This window comes from Micropterus salmoides, unplaced genomic scaffold, assembly GCF_014851395.1.
Source record: "Micropterus salmoides isolate LMB-PRFRI ecotype aquatic unplaced genomic scaffold, ASM1485139v1 Ms_hic_scaffold_6, whole genome shotgun sequence".
NCBI lineage: Eukaryota > Metazoa > Chordata > Actinopteri > Centrarchiformes > Centrarchidae > Micropterus > Micropterus salmoides.
Genome location: NW_024044348.1, coordinates 19,888,179 through 19,908,058, shown reverse-complemented (window position 1 = coordinate 19,908,058; position 19,880 = coordinate 19,888,179).

Below are 19,880 nucleotides of genomic sequence, written 5' to 3'. Positions count from 1 at the left end.
CTAATCAAAAGTTGGTGTTCATATTTGTGTTCCCATTAAGGACTGTAGAGAGTGCTGCTGAAGGAATTTTATCATGCCCATACAATCACCTGACTTGCGAAAGCAGTTCTGATATTGGTGAGTCAGAATAAATTATGAAATATTGTATTTTTAAGAAAATCAGCATTTGATGATGTTCTTGTTGACTGGGCTAATGGGAAATCTTGATGTTGTTATATTTGTCTCTGTCAGAATCAACAGAGTATTGAGGGGCACTACAGCTGTTGAGGTATGTTATCAGTTTGCATATTTCTGCGTCAATTATTGGCTTGCTAATCAGACATACTGAGGAGATAAAATTATACTACATTGCTAGAACTGGAGTCAGCAACATTTCACAGTGGATGACATTTAACATGAAAGAAGATAGTCCTGACTTAGATTTAGTCCTGACTTGAGACGTAGGGGGGATATTGTACTGTTTTAGAAAAGTGAATTAGTCCAGCTGTGACTGTGAAGATTATGTATATTTAGCAATTTAAAATTCTCCTAGATTTTTTCAGAAATTCAGAAACTGTAGATCTATTACAGCATTAAGTGTAAACATTTTTCACTGTAGGCTCTGTCAAGGCTGTTGTAAACTTATGATGAGATGGTTGAATGACTCCTTTATGGTTCTTAAACTATTTAGTACCATACTGAAATTCTGTCTCAACCCTGTTAAGACCAAAGTTTAGTTTAAAATATATTTGATTGGCTAACTCAATTCTTAGCCACATAATCATTGATTCTGATGCAGCAAAACCTAAGTTAGGTTAAGAAATTTGTAGGATGACCCTGCATTTCTTTTCTTGTCAATGCAGTGGTCCGTGTCCATTTCTCAGGTAAAAACTGTATTCTTTTTGAACTATATTTCTTTTTTTTCTGTCAAGGCCCAAGTTGGAAACCTTTAATCTGCTACATTTATGTGTTTGCAGGTGTTTGCTGAGTTCATCGCTTTACAAATGTTGAACCTATGCAACCAATTCTACTGCAAGCTTGAGAGATACACACCATAACTGACTGCCCTGTACAGGCAGAAGGCCAAGAGAGCAGAGGCCCTGCAGAGATCCTCAGAATTTATGACCTTCAGGTGAGTTTAAGGTTACCTTTGCCGTAGCAACAATGTTGATCACATAATGGTCAGTCGATACAGATTGGGACCTCTATACTACAATAGTGAAATTTGATTATGATATTGTCTTGTGATGACTAGGAGGATAGAGCCATCTACTTTCAATTGTCATTCTCATTTGTTTTTTTTTTTTTTTTTTCCAGTACATGATAGCTTTAAAAGCCATTTACAAGCTTATTTTAAAATTCTTGGGCTGCCCTGAACACTTAACCCAAGACAGAAAATCCAATCAATTTCGCTCAGATTTTATCTGCTGAGCATGACTTTTTTTTTTTTTGGAGACCAACTCCAACCATGATCGGTCACCATACGGTCTACTGACAGTTGCAGAGACACAAACAGAAGATATGTACTATAGGCCTTCTCCACAAGCAGCTCACCTGCGGTTGTTACCACACAATTGTGGGTCACAACATCCCAAAATTGAAAACTGAATACCAACCCAATGAAGGAATAGTCGAATATTGGGTCCAGCCCTACTGCACTGGCTTCCAAATCTCTTCTATTGTCAATTTTAAGGTTATAGTTAGCTTCTATTTCTCACCATTGTTTGAGGCACTGTGTTTGTTTAAATATGACTTGTCTTCTAGTTGCAGGTTGGATGGTTTTGTTGTTATTGCTGTCAATATTATTTTAGAATTACATTGGTAGAACTGTTACACTTTATGGTTTGATGTGCTGTAAAAAATATTTGTATTTAATTATTTTGATGGTCAATCTAGGAACAACACAGGGTACATGAAATGCCATTCGACCCTCCGTGGCCTCCCAGTGAACCTGCTAGCAGATGACTGACTTCTTCAAAACCTGCACTGTAAGTACTCAGTGTACTCACAGAAATGTCAATATCAACGAGTAATATGAAATGTAAATGTAATGTAATGAAATGTACTATGGAAAACCAACTTGAATACCTCTTTCAGCAACTGACAGCTTTAAAGAGATGAAAGGATAGGTTTGTGTTTTTTTTCTCAAAACAATGCGAAAATCTGATGTGTACAGTGAAAAGGTTACTGATGGCTATGAGCATCCCCTTCATAGGCATGGCCAAATTGTTAGAAATTAGGGACACAATCCACTCTTCTCCTTTCATGAAAAATGTTTCCCAAACCTCCCAAGACCTGGGCTTTGATTCTCTGTATTTATATTAGTAGCATTGTCTTTGAACAGTGTGTACTTTTGAAAAAAATGAGTATGTACCCAGTGTTTAACAAAGAAGAAACAGACATCAGAACATGGCTGGCAAGTGACCCTAGAGGGCACAGGCATGTGCCCACTAATGGACAATAGGTCTAAGTTGAGCAGAATCAAGTATATGGTGCATGGATCTCAAAACCTAAATTCCCCAAATGAGGACACAGGATTTTAGGAGGCTAAGTTTAGTGAAGCTAAATTAGGTTAGGTAGATTTATTGTCACAATACAACAACTTGTAGAGTGAAATTGAGTTTTGTAACTCCCTTCAGCAACATAGCAGACAGTAAAGTAAAAAAGATTCAATTATGAAAAATGGTAACAGAAATAAACTACAATCATTGGAGCAGTGCTGAGGATGACTTAGAGTTTAAGAGGCTGATAGCTTAGGGAGAAAAGCTGCTCTGCAGTCTGGTGGTGCGGCAGCAGAAACTTCTATATGTCTTCCCCAAAGGCAGCGTGAACAGGCTGGGCTGGGGTGGGTACTGTCCTTTAGTATCCTTTGGGCTCCGCGTAGGCACACACTCACCGATATCACTGATGCTCGGGCAATGGGTACCAATGATCTTCTGGGCAGTTTTAATCACCCGCTGCAGAACCCTCCGGTCCTGGGCCGTGCACATCCCATGCCAGTTTGTGATGTTCCCAGTCAGGATGCTTTCTATTGCTCCTCTGTAAAAGTTGACAAGAACTTGATGTGGGAATTTGGCCTGCTTAAGCTTCCTCAAGAAATACAATCGTTTCTGAGCTTTCTTCACCAGCGTGGAGATGTGAGACGACCATGTCAGGTTCTCCGTGATGCTGATTCCCAGGAACTTGAAGTTATTCACCTGCTCCACCTCAGCACCACTGATGTAGACAGGAGTGTGTGTCTTTATCTCCTTCTTCTTAAAATCAATGATAAGCTCCTTGGTTTTGCAGACGTTGAGCAGAAGGTTGTCTGAGCACCACTCTACAAGATTATGAATTTTCTCCCGATATAGTCTCACTGTTATTTGAAATCCGCCGATGATGATGGTGTCATCCGCAAACTTCACAACAGAGTTCTCTCCACGTCGGGGGATGCAGTCGTTGAGCACACAGCCCTGGGGGCTCCCGTGTTGAGTACTAGAGTGGAGGAGGTGAGTCCACCAATCGAACTTACTGGGGTCTGTTGTGAAGAAGTCCAATATCCAATTGCAGAGTGTTGTGTTAAACCCAGAGTGCTGAGTTTGCTGATCAGTTTCATAGAGGAGATTGTGTTGAATGCTGAGCTGAAATCCACAAACAGCATTCTGGTGTAAGTGTGCTTTCTCAAGGTGTGTGAGGGCTGAGTGGAGGGCAGTGGAGATGGCATCCTCTGTGGATCTGTTGGTTCTGAAAGCAAACTGGTGAGGGTCCAGACTGGCTGGGATGTTGTTTTTTATGTGCTGAAGAACCAGTTTCCCAAAGCATTTCATCAGAATGGGGGTGAGTGCCACAGGGCGGTAGTCATTCAGACTAGACACTGCAGACTTTTTAGTACAGGAACGATGGTGGCTGTCTTGAAGCAGGTGGGAACCCTCTCCTGAGACAGTGAGATTTTGAAAATGTCAGTAATAACATCAATTAGCTGATTGGCACAGGTTTTTAGTACATGGCCAGTAATGTTATCAGGCCCAGCTGATTTATTCATATTCACTCTCAGCAGTCTAAATAAGGCTTAAGCAGTCTAGTTAAAAAATGTAATGGATATTCAGGGCTCGACGATAACGGTGGCCCAATGGCCCAATGGCCCGGGGCCAGTAAGAAGTAACGTCGGGACAGCAAAAACATTAATATTTAAAAATAAATAAATTTGAAACTCAACATCCTGCAGTTGCTTTGCAGCTCTTGGCGTGCACTATTATCCAATCTAGATTTGTAGTTACGTGACGAGTGTTTGTCAAATGTTATTTCTCTAATCTCAGCGGCAACCTCTGGGTCTGAAAGTGAAACCATGCAGACGGACTTAAAACTGCATTCTCTCTAACGACCAGCAGGGGGCGACTCCACTGGTTGCAAAAAGAAGTCCGGTTCCAAATGTTGCGGCTTCTCAGCTGAACTATTCCCTCAGTAAACACTTTCATAATGAGTTTATGGTCTCAGTCGCTAGTTTCAAGTATTCTTCAACACAGAATGATGTTCATTGAGTAAATTATGGTCCTATTTAGGGGGAAATAGATGATAATGCAGCATATGCTTTTGGGTGGGAATACCTTGTGATTGACAGGTTGCTACCATGGCGACCTGTCAATCAGGATAGAGGCGACTTGTGTCCGCTGCTCTGTGTAAAGTTTTTTATTAAATGGCTGTCAGCAGGAGAGAGAGCGTGTCATGTTTTAGTCTGTTAGTATGTTTTGTTTTAAAGGGCATTATGTAGTTTTCAGCGGCCACTAGCGGTGCGATTTTAAGATTGCAACCAAGTGTGTGCTCGTACGCGTGCTCGCTTGAACTCATGAGCGAGCATAATCCGAAACACAACCGCTTTCATAGAGAAATACCACAATAAACGCAGGAACACCAGCATGCAGGCTGTGGCTTTTCTCCAGACATGTTCAGGCTCTGTTACTTCAATGTCTCAGAGGCAGATCAACACCGGCGCAGCGAGCCGCATGTCGGCACAATACTCCCGAAAAAAGGCAGAGTGACAGCGGCTATAGACAGACCGGGAGAACAGTCAGAGCTGGAAACTCAGGTAAACTCACACTGCAACGTTACAGTAATAGTTTTATCAATTGTGGGTTGAATTAATCCCTGCTTGTTACATGATCACGGTACATTTACTGCATTTAGCCGACGTGCTACAGCGTTAGCTCGCCTGCTGCTTTTCAGTAACCATCTTTACTATCTGTGAATCTGTCACCAGAGGCTCAGCAATGTCAGCACAGCTACATGTATTGGATGATAATGAAACGGTTAGTGAGCTGGACTGAATATTACAATGACATTGTGTCACACTTTATAACAGTTAGACCGAAGTAAGTAACTTTACTGTAATTAGTGTTACTCTTCATCTGTGTTGTTGTGACCTTTTGTTGCAGTGTTTTATGTTATGTGGGTCACGTTAGTTACAGCGACGTGTACCTGAGTATTGGTAAAACCACAATAAACCTAAACTGAACGTTACGAAGAAAACAGCAGCAGGTCCGAGTTACTGTAGCGTTAGTTGGCTGCTGCTGGCTGCATCACTATAGGCTAATGTTAGCAAACAAATCGCTACAACTGCTCCGCATTAGCCGGTGTTGTAGCCCTACTGGTTTTCAAACTAACTGGTTGCCATACGTGTGCGCATGTTATGTGCAGCAGCTGCGGACTGACTCCATCCCCAGATTCGTCACACATTCACAAACATATTCCTGGCGAGTTTCAAGACGCATCTTTAATCTCCTGCGGCGATCATGATTGTATAAGTGAGCAATACATTATATAGCCACACACAGAAAAAGAAATGAAAGAAAATAGACTTTTTACAAAATCGCTGCTGCAGTCAAGCTGGATTTGAACTCACCCGAGCAAGTAAGTAAGTAAGTAACATCTGCTCCAGCTCTTCATGTTACCTGCGAGCTGATCGAGCAATCACAGATGACTGTCTACTAGTCATGTATTGATTAAGCACGGCATCATCCAGGTAACACTTTGTTTGGGCTGATCTAAAACAACTGGTTACCTTGAGCGATCTTAAAAATACCACAACATGTTTTTCAAGGTGGTTTTCCTCGAGGCTTCGGCAATATTGACTACTGCATTACAGCCCCCTCACACTATGACACGGGAATGCTTTTACACAGTGACTATGGAGGAGCTGTAGACTTATTTAGCAAGTTTAGCTTTTGGGGTGTAGTTTATTCCCCCGCATAAACATACCATCTTAATTTTTTACATTATACCGCCCTGTGAAAGCATGTTTTAATCCCCATGGACATTATTTCTATTATCATTTGTAAATGTACCTGCTTTGCACCTGCCTCGATTTCTCCCTTCACTTACTCACACACACCTTTACCTCTGTAAAGTCTCAGTAAAGTAAGTAGTAAAAGTTCAAAATTTTATTTAGCTCAAGATTCAAGTTATTATCACTTAACACCAAAAAATCTCATTAAGAATCTGGAAATAGAGAATGTTCAACATTATTACAAAAAAGAATGAAAACAAGTTCCAGACATTGGGCGAAAGGCGGGGTACACCCTGGAAAGGTTGCCAGTCCATGGCAGTGTCACACATAGACAAACAACCACTCACGCTCACACCTAAGAACAATTTTAGAGACACCAGTTAACCTAGCCTGCATGTCTTTGGATGGTGGGAGGAAGCCGGAGCACCCGGAGAGAAGCCATGCAGACACGGGGAGAACATGCAAACTCCACACAGAAAGGCCGGGAAACCGGGGTTTGAACCCACAACCTGAGGCGACAGTGCTAACCACTGCACCACCGTGCCAACCGAATGAAAACAAATTGATTATCAAAATTGTTGCTGGTTAATTATCTGATCAAGCATTAAATTACTTTGTCTATTCAGCTATATGCAAGATTTGCCTTATTTTGTGTCTGAATTGTAATAATGGAGTTGTATTTGTATTTTTCAGGACTACTATCTGAAAATGAGCATTTTTGTTGAGTGAGTATTTGTATTGAGTCTAGCACAATCATTTTTTTTTAGTAGATTTCCCCCAGAGTATAAGTTGTGTACAATTACATTTATTGAGTAAAGAATAAGAAAAAGTGGAATTTAATTTTAATAAGCATTAGTGAATAAATGTAATTTAGTTTGCAGAAATTAAAGGTTTTTTAAAAATGTATTATATTTAAGTTAAGGTTTACTCAAAAATACTGTATTATTACCACTACTTAAAAAGTTTAAGGTAATCTGTGTCCACAAATATTTTGAGTATTCTGAATTAATTTGGGTTTACAGTGCAGTCTCTCGCCACTGAAGCCCAAACACAGCCACAAAGTGAACCCTTATTCAAACATATACAGTAGCTGTATCATTAGCTAGGCAGCCTCTGCACTCAGGACAGCATCTGAATGGCAGGCTTTGTTTTTATTTTCTAGCTCAGAGAAAGCCATAAACAGGAAACACACTTTGCTTGAGTTCTACAAAAAATACATTTTGTTTTCCAGATTCAGTGAAATAATTGAATGAACAGACAGACCCAGTAGTGTATGGTATATTTAGGTTTTCAATGCAGCCTGACCTCCTGTCCCACAGAGTCTGTTTGATTCCAACACCCAGTTCTTATTTTTCAACCAGAGCAGAAGGCCTGGGGACAGATGAAAACCTGTATCTCCTCCTGGTTGTTACCACAGATGTCGTATCTGAAATGGAAATATTAAAGCTCGTGTGTTTCCTTTCTGTGTGTCTGTGTTTGTGCCTGTGGCTGTGTATTTCACACAGAGCAGCTCGAGGTCCAAGCAGAAATCACTAAGGTCGTTATTCAAGCTGTGATTTGTTGAAAAAAAAAAAAAGCTCAATTAGCATTGATTTTTAAACATTAAACTGTACTGTGACCTTCGTGGGTTTTTTTTCTCTGAGGTATACCACATCAGGGGGCAGACCGAATAACATGAACACACAATCCAATACAACATCACCACAGAGCTACAACCTCAAACATTAAAGTCCAACTGAAATCATATTTAGTTGTCCCTTTGTGTAGTCAAAAATAAAGTCAATGTGTTTTAAATGTATTGTTTATACATTTCATTATTAAAAGCAAGATAGGTCAGGCCAGTTATCTTTGCCGCCATTTTGACAGTAAGGGACCCAGGTGAAATTCAACTCTTCTTTGTTTGGGAGAGGAGGGGGAGGCAGGGAGAGGTTTTATTTTGTGTTGTGTGGTACAACAAAATGTTCTAAATAAATAACAATGTTTAAATTCAGAAGTTTGTACTTATTTTTATATTTGTTGTTTTCTTATTAAGTTTATACAGAACCCAGGATGCTCGGTTCCAATACCATTACACTATTCGTTGCATCTTAAAGAAACCTGAGACTATACTAAAAACTGTGTATACATCTATATAAGAAAACGTACACTATACTGTACTACACTAGACTTTACTATAGTATACTATACTATAGTACATTCCATCACTCTCATGCATATATGCTGGACACAACCTGCCCTGCGCTCCCTATTCCCAACTTCCCTTGTAGTGTGTCACAGGCGGCTGTCTGGCTCAGTGTGACCGTCTGCACTGCCTGTGATAAAACAATGGCGGTACTGCTTTTTGAAGCAGAGCCATCAGGCTGTGTTGAAATCAACTACACACAACACAGATGAACAACAGTTACTGCAAAAAATCCATAAAGAACAGCGTAGTCACTACCCTTGTCTGTATTGATCTAAGCTTGTGTGTAATTTTACACTGTATTATGCAGCTGTCATCTTTAGCTCACATTATATGAAGTCGTGTAGTGTTCACCTGAAAGCATGTCTGTGTGACTGACAGTGATTAAAAATGTCACCTTCATGTATTCAGTTTTCTATAAGATTTTATTGTCTTAAGCTCTAAGAATTTCGAGTGATAAATCAGCCGCCTTTATCGCTGTAAATTGCATATGTGCGGTGCTACAATGGAAAGCCTGACAGACATAGCGAACATGCCCACCTTCAGGGCACAGAACTCCTTTTTTCAGTATGTGAATCTCTTCTGTTCCCTGCCCATCCACTGGCACTAGTCAGAGACTCGTCACAGCCTGTGGTGAGTAGGTCTCCATATACAAGACTGGAAATACTGGAAATAGGTTACATAAATTGCATAAGCATTTATAAAATTAGAGTGGATTATATAAAGACCATTATATTGTTATAATATTAAATTTCTGTAGGAAGACAATTATCTCTAGTACTAATTATCTATAGTATATTCCTGGCTGCACCGGTGGCCACACCACATTAAAACATGATTTTCTATCAGGGGTGCCTAATAAGCACACATTTTGTCGACTGTTATTTAACAGCTGAGTCTCTTCCCTTCAATATAGTTAAATGTTTTATGAGATGAATGAGGAGGTGAAAAGGGCTCTGAAAGTGCCCTTCAAAATCATTTAAGTGATTTTTCTTTTAGAGAAACAACCAACAAAATAGCACGGACCATGAGGAATTGTGAATACTAAATCACTATACATACTCACATGATTCAGTGGGTGTTAAAGAGCTTACAAGCTCCCTTTGAAAGATGAATCTCTTTCATATAGTTTGCTGAGCAGAAAACTAGATGAAAGTAAATGTTCAGCAAGTGATGATTTTAATTCTGTAAAGTTTCCTGTTGAAATAAACTAAATCTAAAGTGTTTTTACAACTCTATGTTTAATATTTTTTGTAATCGTAAAATTATTTGATGAGAATTATTGGACATATTCAACTGGGCTGATGACTTGGAGTGTGACTGATATGAAAAGATATGATAAGAAAATCTACGAACAGAATAATAATGGATATTAATAGTATTTCTCTTTAATAGTGTCAATACAGAATTGCTTCACTGCAATTGTGAGTGATGGCTTTATGACTTTATTTTGCACCAGGAATGATCAGATTTCATTCCAACACGTTCTCGTTGGGTTTGTCATTCATTGCCTATGCCTACTACAATGGACATTCAGTTCACATTATTGAGCAGACATCACTAATCCAGCTGTTTAGTGTGTGCAGTTATTAAATCCCTCTGGGTCTTGCTTTTATACCCTTTCACATTATACTTATGCTTAACCTGTGTTGGCAAGGATTACAGGTTTATTCTGTCTTTTTGTTCTCGCTTGCACAAATAGTTTTGATTGTTGTGTAATCTTTTTAAATAATGGTTTCTCATTTTTTGCACTAAAGGGGGTCTCTTGACTTAGAATTTCTCTTGGTCTCCTGGATCATGCAATTTTTTAGTTTGGTGTGAAAATATGACATCAGACAAATAAAGTCCATGTCCTTAAAAGTGCTGTAAAAGTCCCCTATACCACGTTGTTAATGCAATGAATACTGGTGGCTATTCAAATGCACTAGGTAAAGTACAATTCTTGCAACACAAACCTCATGTCTGTTGTATGAATTGTGCTTCATGACATTTGACAACAAAACACTGTTTTCCAATTTGTCTCTTCAGCAGAGCAACAGCACAAAATAATAATAATAGTCATTTAGCTGACGCTTTTATCCAAAGCAACTTACTATTGCTATATGTCAGAGGTCGCACACCTTTGGAGCAACTAGTGGTTAAGTGTCCTGCTCAGAGACACGTTGGTGGATGTAATGTTGGAAAGTGAACCCGGATCTCCCACACCAAAGGCAAGTGTCTTATCCAATGCATCTCCACAAAATGGTAATAATGTTCATCCCCTCCCAAATCGCAATCAAGGGAGGAAAAACTGTCACGACAATTGACATTAGGAAATTAAAATTGACATAAAAAATTATATGTTTTTACTGTGTATATCCTTTGTTGTACTTTTTTTTCTTGACTAAGAGATCCGCGCACAAATTCCAATGACCATGTACTGTTGTACCTCAAAAAACGACAAGTGAGGTCTTGAATTGAATTGAATTTTTTATTTCATAAATTGTTGTTTCAGTTATATATTATACACAATTTATTAATATGATCATTTTTTTCATAATGTGTTTTTTTATTAATTTAATATTATAATTTAATGAATTATGCTTGCAACTTTTTAACATTTCTTATATGCAAAATAAGTCGAAGTCAAACTAAGTCAGTTTAATGAATTGCTACACTGACTGATACACCTCTCAGTCTTCTCAGTTCCATACCCTCCATCTACCTGTCATTGCTGTGCACTATATTTCTGCTGTAAGGCAGAAATAATGATTTTCATGAGGAGAAGTGTCAGCCCTTCCAAACATGGAATACAGCATTCTCATTCTCAAAGATTTAAGCAATGGTTTAAATGTGAATTGTGTTGTTGTATATCTAGTAAATTATTGTAAGCACTGCGAATATTGGAAATGGTGTAGGTATATTGTATAGTGTTTATTTTTCATTTTCTCAAACAAACTGCCTCTGCACATCACCTTTGAACAAAACTTTAAACCCTGTCTTTGTTGACTTCAGGCCTGGATTAAAATTGTGGCCTAAACTCAGATACATGTGAGAACAGAGGTATTCACTGATAGCAATGTGTATGGGAGACTACAGTGACTTTGTGCAAGTTTCTCAAATTATTTTGCAGCTGTAGGGAGCCTAATCTCACAAGCCAGGGTTCCCTCGAAATAAAATTATTCACTTACATCCTTTAAAGATTAAAAAACTGTAAAGACATGCATAATGAATTTTATTTTATAGTCTAACTGTGTGGTTGTCTAACTATAAGCTGTGACAAATTGGTGAGTCTCAGCAGATAACTTGAAGCCATGAGTGTATAATGTATATAATATTGCATGAGCTTAGTGACTGACAGTTTATGGAGTACTTATGAAACCATGTATTGTAACTATGGATTCAAACCCAGGTCTCTCACACCAAAGGCATGTGTCTTATCCACTGCTCCGTCAAGACCCCTCTAATACTGGCATATTCTGGCAGGGTTTCTTATTCTGTATTTTTCTCAATTTTGCAGCCAACTTAAGATCACTTCTAAACTCCTACGTTTTGTCTCCAGCTGCTGTAATTATGTGTATGGTTTGAAAACACTTATTGACTGCTCAATTTAGCTCTCATTATGTGGAGTCAAGCAGTGTTTACCTGAAGTTGTTGTTGCTAAGCCAAAAACCTTTTACTGAACATTAGCAAAACCAAATAAATGCTTTTGAGTTGTGGTACACAACCCCTTATGATCAAGAATCTGACATGGTCCACACACACAGATATCATGGCGAGATAGGCGAGGCAACATCTTTACCATCTTAGACAGCTCTCTGAGGGTCCTGACGACTTTCTGCACTGGTGCATTGGAAAGCTACTGGTCTGGGAACAGCTCTGAGAGTGGTGCGCTCAGCCAGTAAATACCTAGGGGAAGAAGTAAGAGTTAACAAAAAAGTGCAATCAATACAATATAATTGTAAGGAGATGGAAGAAGAAGAGCACAGGAAGTGCATCTTAGATGTTAAGGGTTAAGATGATAAAAGATAGTGTTCTCGGAAGAGAACCATTGTGGAGTTACAGATGACACCAGACAGGACTGAGATTGCTTTGTGTGTAGGGATGGCAGAGCCAGGCGGCGTTCGTTGGAGGAGCGCAATGGCTGAGAAGGAACGTAATACGACCCTGTACGCAGGATAAGCGGTTGGCGATGGATGGATGGATGGATGGATGGCCACGGGTAGCCAGTGGAGGTTGCTGAGTAGTGGAGTGACATGAGTCCTTTTGGGCTGATCAAAAACCAGACTCACTGCCGCGTTCCGAACCATTTGTAGAGGTTTCACCGCACAACCTGGAAGACAAACTAGGAGGGCATTGCAACAATCGAGGTGAGGGCGTCTGTTACAGACAATAGAGCCGTTTCAGTAGAGTGGCCACTCTCAAAATCAGACGGATATGGATCTAGGAGGTCGTTCAATGAGAGGAATTCTGAGGCCTGTTTGAAGATGGCCTGTTCGATAGCGTTGGATAGAAATGATAAAGTGAAAGTGGCCAGTGGTTCTCAATTAGAGTAGGGTTGAGGGAGGGCTTTTTGAGTTGCTACCACTGAGGCAAAGTGAGTTGGAGACAGGTTGCAGCGGGCTTTTTCTGCAGGCATGCCGTGAGCTGAATTAATTAGTGGTCAGACATATGTAGAGGTGTGACTGTGGCATTCGGTGGCACAGTTTTGGACAAGAACGAGGTTAAGCACGAGGTTAGCTTTGTGGGTCGGGGGGCTGAGAACCCATTTAGATCAAAGGACTGAATCAGAGACAGAATGCAGTGTGTATAGTTCATCCACAAAGTTACCCATTTGCCCTGGTTGACAGTATATGACAATCACAGAGACTTTTACTGGAGGGGACACCAAGACAGCATGATATTCATAGGAGACATATTGATTCAGGGGTAGCAGTTGTTTAAATAAATTTAATTAATTCTTCTAATTCCCTCTAATTCAAATATTTGCTTTAATTATTATTATTTAATGCACACAGCCTAATGAGAATGCCACCATGTATTTCACTACACATATTGAATGAGCATGTGACAAATGCATCCTTTGAGTCTTGAATCTTTAATTTATGTATTGCATCTGTAGCCTTCTGTCCATTATATTTTAAAAATAACACTTTTTATTGAAGTGGCGCACCAAAATAAAGATTTTGATGACCAGTCATGCTTTGCACCTATATGGTCTCCAAACTGTAGTAGTTTATAATGGTATGAAGATGTGTGATTCTCCAGGGCAAGGCTCTATTCTTTTCTTTCTCTGTTTATCATTTGGCCATTGTTTACCCCTCTAACACTTTGTTCAGACTACAATGTACACTTTTATTCACTTTTATACACTGTTTATTGGCTGTGGCACCCTGGCGGCTGTTCCGCCAGTATATGAATGTGTGTGAATGTTAGTTTCTGTTTGAGCACTTAGGCTCAGTGTATGAATGTGGGTGGTGAATGCAGATGTAGTGTCAAACTCCTCTGCAGACTGCCATTTGGCTGTAATTTACAGGTTTACAGATTTCTGTATTGCACTGAATGTCAGTGGCTGCCACTTACTTCCTTTGAAAGGTGTTCACTTTTGAGGATACTTTCTTAAAATAATTTTACTGCTGGGATTTATGTTTGGTATTGAACTAATCTAAAAAAAATCTTGGAAATCATGAAGCTTTACGTCTTGGTTTATGGGGAAAACAGACACTGAAACATATTGCTGGAAATGTGTTTTGCATCAGACAATAGTGGCATTATCGCGGGAGGACTCGAGGAAAGACATTTCACATTTTCATCCATGGTGATGTAAGTCTGCATAGAGCAGCTTCTGTACTAAAACTGTTGGGGACAGAGCCAGTAAGCTTTTTGGTTTATTCTAGTTGACAGCTCTGCAATTTATTTCAGCCTCAGCACTCATCTCTGTCACCTGCTCAAGTCTGCAGGTTGGGAATCACTACTTGTTAGAGCAGTACAGCACTGCCAGCTTTTTTTTCTGCAAGGCTCTCAAACATAAACTGCAAATAACCTCTTATCACTCTTGATTTCAGCTCCACCTATAAAAAAACAACCAAACTGAAACCCCTGCAGCTGGACTGACATGCACAGTAAGAGGCCAGTGAGTGCCTGATACGCTGTCCAATTTCCTTCCAATAAAGAAAAATGCTCTTTCTGTGGTCGTTTTTTTTTTTTTTTTTAATAAAACACATACTGTGGGTTTTATACAAGAAATATAACTGTGCAATTTCACAATTCAGATAATTACAAACCATGGTTACAGCACTATAATGGTAACCATGGAGACAGTAAGCAGTTTTTCACTATGTTCCTGTTTTTATTCTTAAATATGTGTACCATTATGAAGGAGAGCTGTCAGTCAGTGTTCAAATGACGATAACTCAATGTTATAAATCACAGCCAGCCATTACGATCATGTTTCCCTTTTAAAAGTGTTTTTTTGGTTATCCAAATCAAGAGTCTAAGGACAGACTGTGTCGTATAATGGACAGACTGAGGCAAATTTGTGATGTTGGGTTATATGATAATATTGACTTGACTTTCCTTCAATCCCCTTATTTAGAATTTATTCAAACACTTAAAAATGCTTTATGACACACTAACGTAGTTGTAAGCAGATAAGATAAGTTTTCCCTCCATCCATCCGCTTTCTTCCAGGCCAGGTCACAGTGACAGCAGGCTAAGCAAGGCAATGCAGATGTCCCTCTCCCCAGCAACATTTCCCAGCTCCTCCTGAGGCAAGGCATTCCCAGGCCAGATGAGGTATATAATCCCTCCAGCATGTTCTGGGCATACCCCTGGGTCTCCTACCAGTTGGAAGCGCCCAGAAAACCTCCAAAGGAAGCCGCCCAGGAGGCATCCTCATCAGTTGTCCAAACCACCGCAGCTGGCTCCTTTCGACGCAAAGAAGCAGCAGCTTTACTCCGAGCTCCCTCTGGATGTCTGAGCTGAGTGAGCTCCTTATTGTTCCTTTTGCTACCTTAACAAAATTCCCGTACCAGCAACGTTATACCTTGTTTGGTTAATCCATACAAAAACCTGGCCTCGCAGCGACTTCCTGGAGTTTTGTAGTCAACATGAGTTTGCCAAACGTGTGAGCTTTAGAGCTGCTGTTAGGAAGATTTTGTTACTGTCTACCGATTTTGTTTCTAGTCTTTATGCTAGGCTAAGCTAATCAGCCGATAAAGTCATATTTAGCACAGATATGAGATGGTAGCGATCCTCTCATGTAATTCTCTGCAAGAAAATTTCCTAAAAACATCCAAATATTCCTTTGAATACACCACAAAATTTACTGTACCAAAGGTTTTGGTGCCTGGAAATCGATAAAGATGTCACTTTTCAATTTAACTTTCACTTTATTGAGTTATTTACTTTCCTCATAGAAACAGTCAGGGTAGTTTTATTTAAGGTGTTCTGACTTAGCGGAAGAAATTGAAAATGTTTTTGGCATTCTTGCTTAAGAATGTATCAGAGACATCAGCTACTGAACTCAGGCACTCAATCTTCTCTGGCATGGCGAGAAGAATGGTCGGTGGTCCATTTAGCAGATGGGGATGGGAAAAAATCATCTGAATTATTTGATTAAATTAAATTAGAATGAAAATAGGAATGCAAAGTATTGCTGACCTTTTAATCAAAATAAAGCAGAAAATAAAGCAGCATTCAGCACAGCTCTCATAGGTCTTGTGAAGTGAGTATGCAGCTCAAACGGTAAACATTTATATAAATGTCAGCCACGGATCATATATTTAGTTGAAATAAAGAGGGGTGTGATCATTGTAATATAAGGGTTTGGCCACTTACTTAATTTTAAACAATAACCTGACATGTAGATTGTTAATAATTGATAAGGTGATTATTGAGAAAATATACAAATACTTGTTCCAGAATATACAGTACAATAGGAGTATAAACAATATCTGAAGTAGAAGTATGTATGAACATCACGTAAATTTGCATAATAGCCTAAGACAAGTTTATTTTCCTTTTGTTGTTTTGCATCGTGTTGCACTTTTGTGTGGAGGCTGGAAAAAGCTTTGCTTTGTTTGTTAATAATTAAACAAAGGTGAAACAAGATGTTCACAGATGAAACAGACTTGCACTAAATGTAGCTCAAAGTTTACAACTTCATCCATTCATTCAGATTTTGTTTTCTTTAAACGCTGAGCAAACTCCAAATTAAATGAGACAATAATTGTAGTCTCTCTTCTCTGCCTGCTTGCTAAATTTACAATTAAACAGGCTTCGGGGTGGCATGGCTCAGGAGCTAGAACTGTCATCTAGTAATCAGAAGGTTCCTGGTTTGATCCCTGGCTGCTCCAGAGAGTGTTCTTGAACAAGACACTGAACCCATATTGCTCTTGATGAGCAGGTTGGTAACTTGCATGGGATGTATTGTACAGTGCTATATATACAGTATGCAGTCCACTTTAAAAAAAAAATCATTTTCAGAGCTTTGTATATTTTTTTGTGTTTTAAGCTTTTCAGGCTATTTTGTCCACTTGTTATAACTCTGTGAAACAATATATTGACACTGCAAAGTACTTTGCAACTTTGACACATCTTTTAAAAAGTACTACAGACATAGTGCATTTTATTTAAGCTGTTAAGAGATAAAAACCTTTTAACGTCATAATGTTTTCACAAAGGATCATGAATAGAATAGTAACTGATGATTCACCATTAACCTTAATGGGATGCTTATATCACGATTAAATGGCACTTCAGTGCCTTGAAACAAATGACTGTAACAAAGTTGGAGACATAGTGTACATGTTCAATGTCTTGGTCACTGACTAGATGTCAACCAAGGAGAGTTCAAATTAGGGGCAACTGGACTTGGTCAGATAGTTGCCCTTGATTTTAACCCTCGTTGAATAACTGAGCTGGATGACTGAGAATCTTCACAGACGATTAGATGTCAAGTGTGAAAATAAATCTGTGCTGTTCCTGTATTCAATAAGGACAAATACATCTCTTACAAACATTATCAGAATTAAAAAGAAAGTATTTGTTGTAGGGCCACTGTACTGAATTGTATTAGATTGGACAAGAGTTCCTCATAGACAAGAGTGATAGAATATTTTACTCTATTTTCCCTAGCCATACCGTCACTCCCACACTTAGCCAGTCACCTGATCTTGTTCCACGCAATGTGAATTATTATTCCAGATGGATACCTCCACTGCTGGTCTAGTAGTCATACCATTTGAATAATGGATTTTTTAAAAAGTTAAACCAGATACAAACCGTGTATAGTTGCTTTTAAATATCTTAATGGATTGTAATAGTGTTGATATTAGATTTAGATGTAAATGCTGGTGATGGTGGATTTGCAGGTTTAGGTTTTGTCAAGAAAAAACAGGGATTTGGACACTTAGGCAGAGCACGTATAGTTTGTGATTTATTTAAACCTGATGATGGTAACTTACACCAGGCAGGTAGTCCAAAGAGTAAACAATTCCTAAAACAGACACAAACAGAGATCCAGAGTGCAAGAAATCCAGGAACAGGCTGAAACACTTGACAATATAAGGAAACGATCAAACAAGAACAAAGAGAACATGCAAACCTAAATACTCAAGAGGGAGGTGACACAGTCAGGGAAAATCTGTACTCTCCAACTTTCATATGTCATTTTCAGAGTCACTTGCAAACCCATTCTGCCATTTAGGCATGAAGTTGCGTCACTGAGCAACTTTTGAGACTTTTAGGTCTGCCTGCAAAACCATTCCCAAAATGCAGTCCTAAATGACCTTTGACTCAGTAAAGTATCTTTAACTTGACAAATCCTGCCTGAGTGTCTGTGTTTGTCCTGTCATCCTTGTTGAGCCTGAATCTTTGAAAATCCTGTATTCATAATGCAGCTCAACTCCCTCTTGTGGCAGATAGTGTAGTGTTGTGTGGACACCGAAACAAAGCTGCTGACCACACTTGAATTGCTCATGACTGCTGAGTAAAATGACAGCAGACAGCTGTGAGCCACACATGAAGAGAAAATAATGGTTGCTTAACTTACTGACGCAATAGAGGCAGAATGTGTAAAGAAACTACAGAAAACTAAATTATCAGCTTTCAAAACAGATTTTACTTCAAACTTCCCACATAAATATGCAGATGAATCTCTCTTTTCCTCTCTTATTCTCTGTGTCTTTCTCTCTGCTTTGTTGTCTCTTTTAGTATTCACAGGCTGATATTTTTCTTTCACAGAAGCAACAGAAGCTCCCCCAAGACACTCTTGGTCCAACATGTCTTTGACTGGCCTGCACACTATTTTATTAAAGCAACCTTTCTCTGCATTAAATATTCATTGGCTAGAAAGAAGAAATGTTCATTCCCATTGAAAAGGATGTGTCAGGTTTTCATTTCGCAACTTGAAGCCTCAGTCCTTATATGAGTACTTTTTGCATAGAAGAATTGTAGATAAATTATGCTTTTGAAGGGATGACACAAATATTTAAAAAGTGAGGTGTGCTCCATGAGCCATTGGTGGGGAAGCTCTGTTTATTTAAGCTGGAAACGCATTGAGAGTATCAAATGTGTGCACTTTAAAATTCATAAATGTTCAAATGATCAAAAGCTCAGGGCTTCAAATGATGAGTCACATTCAAGCTGCATCAGCTCTCAGCTTTGTTCAGTTTAGGAGTGTAAACAGAGGAGAGTGCCAACCCAACATTGCCTAACAGCTGTATTACATTGGAACTTACAAATCAAATCAATAAATTACATCAACTGTCTGAATTTAAACATGTATACAACAATGTACCCGCTGTATTATTTATGTTAGACAAAGTAGGTGTCGGGCTCTTTGTTTGTTTCCTTGTGTTGCACATATAAATAAGAACTAAAAAACTGTACTGGTGATTTCTTAAAAAGGCCGGGAAAGTTACGAAGAGAGGACATGACAGGCTAGACAATCATTAAACACTGATCATAACTAATTGCTGTCTGGAACTATGAGTATTTTTCCAATAATTTCACCTGGACTCCCATGACTTTAATTTTGGGCTCTGAGCAATGCACCAGTCCTTGTAAATACATCTGAGAGAAAATCATTATGTGATGCAGGACACCAGTGAGAACAGTCTTGAGGGTTTTTATTTTAAACAATGCTTTATTAATCTGCTAGTAATTTGTAGTTGATTTTGATACAGGCTTAAATATAGATTTCCACATTCCCACTTGGAAGCTGCCCAGTACAACCACAGTCTGATGAGGACCTTGCTCGAAAGCACATTAATGGTGGTAATAAGGGAGGGGCTCTTCCCTATGCAGATTAACCACAAGCTAACAACAACATTAAAGCCACCAATTCCCCATTAGCATTTTTAAATACACCTATATATTTGTAAAATTACTGTACACAGTGCATAAATCTTCTAATAAATAATGCTACCCACAACATATTTAAACTTCCAAGCAAAAAAAACCTGCTAACATGTGATT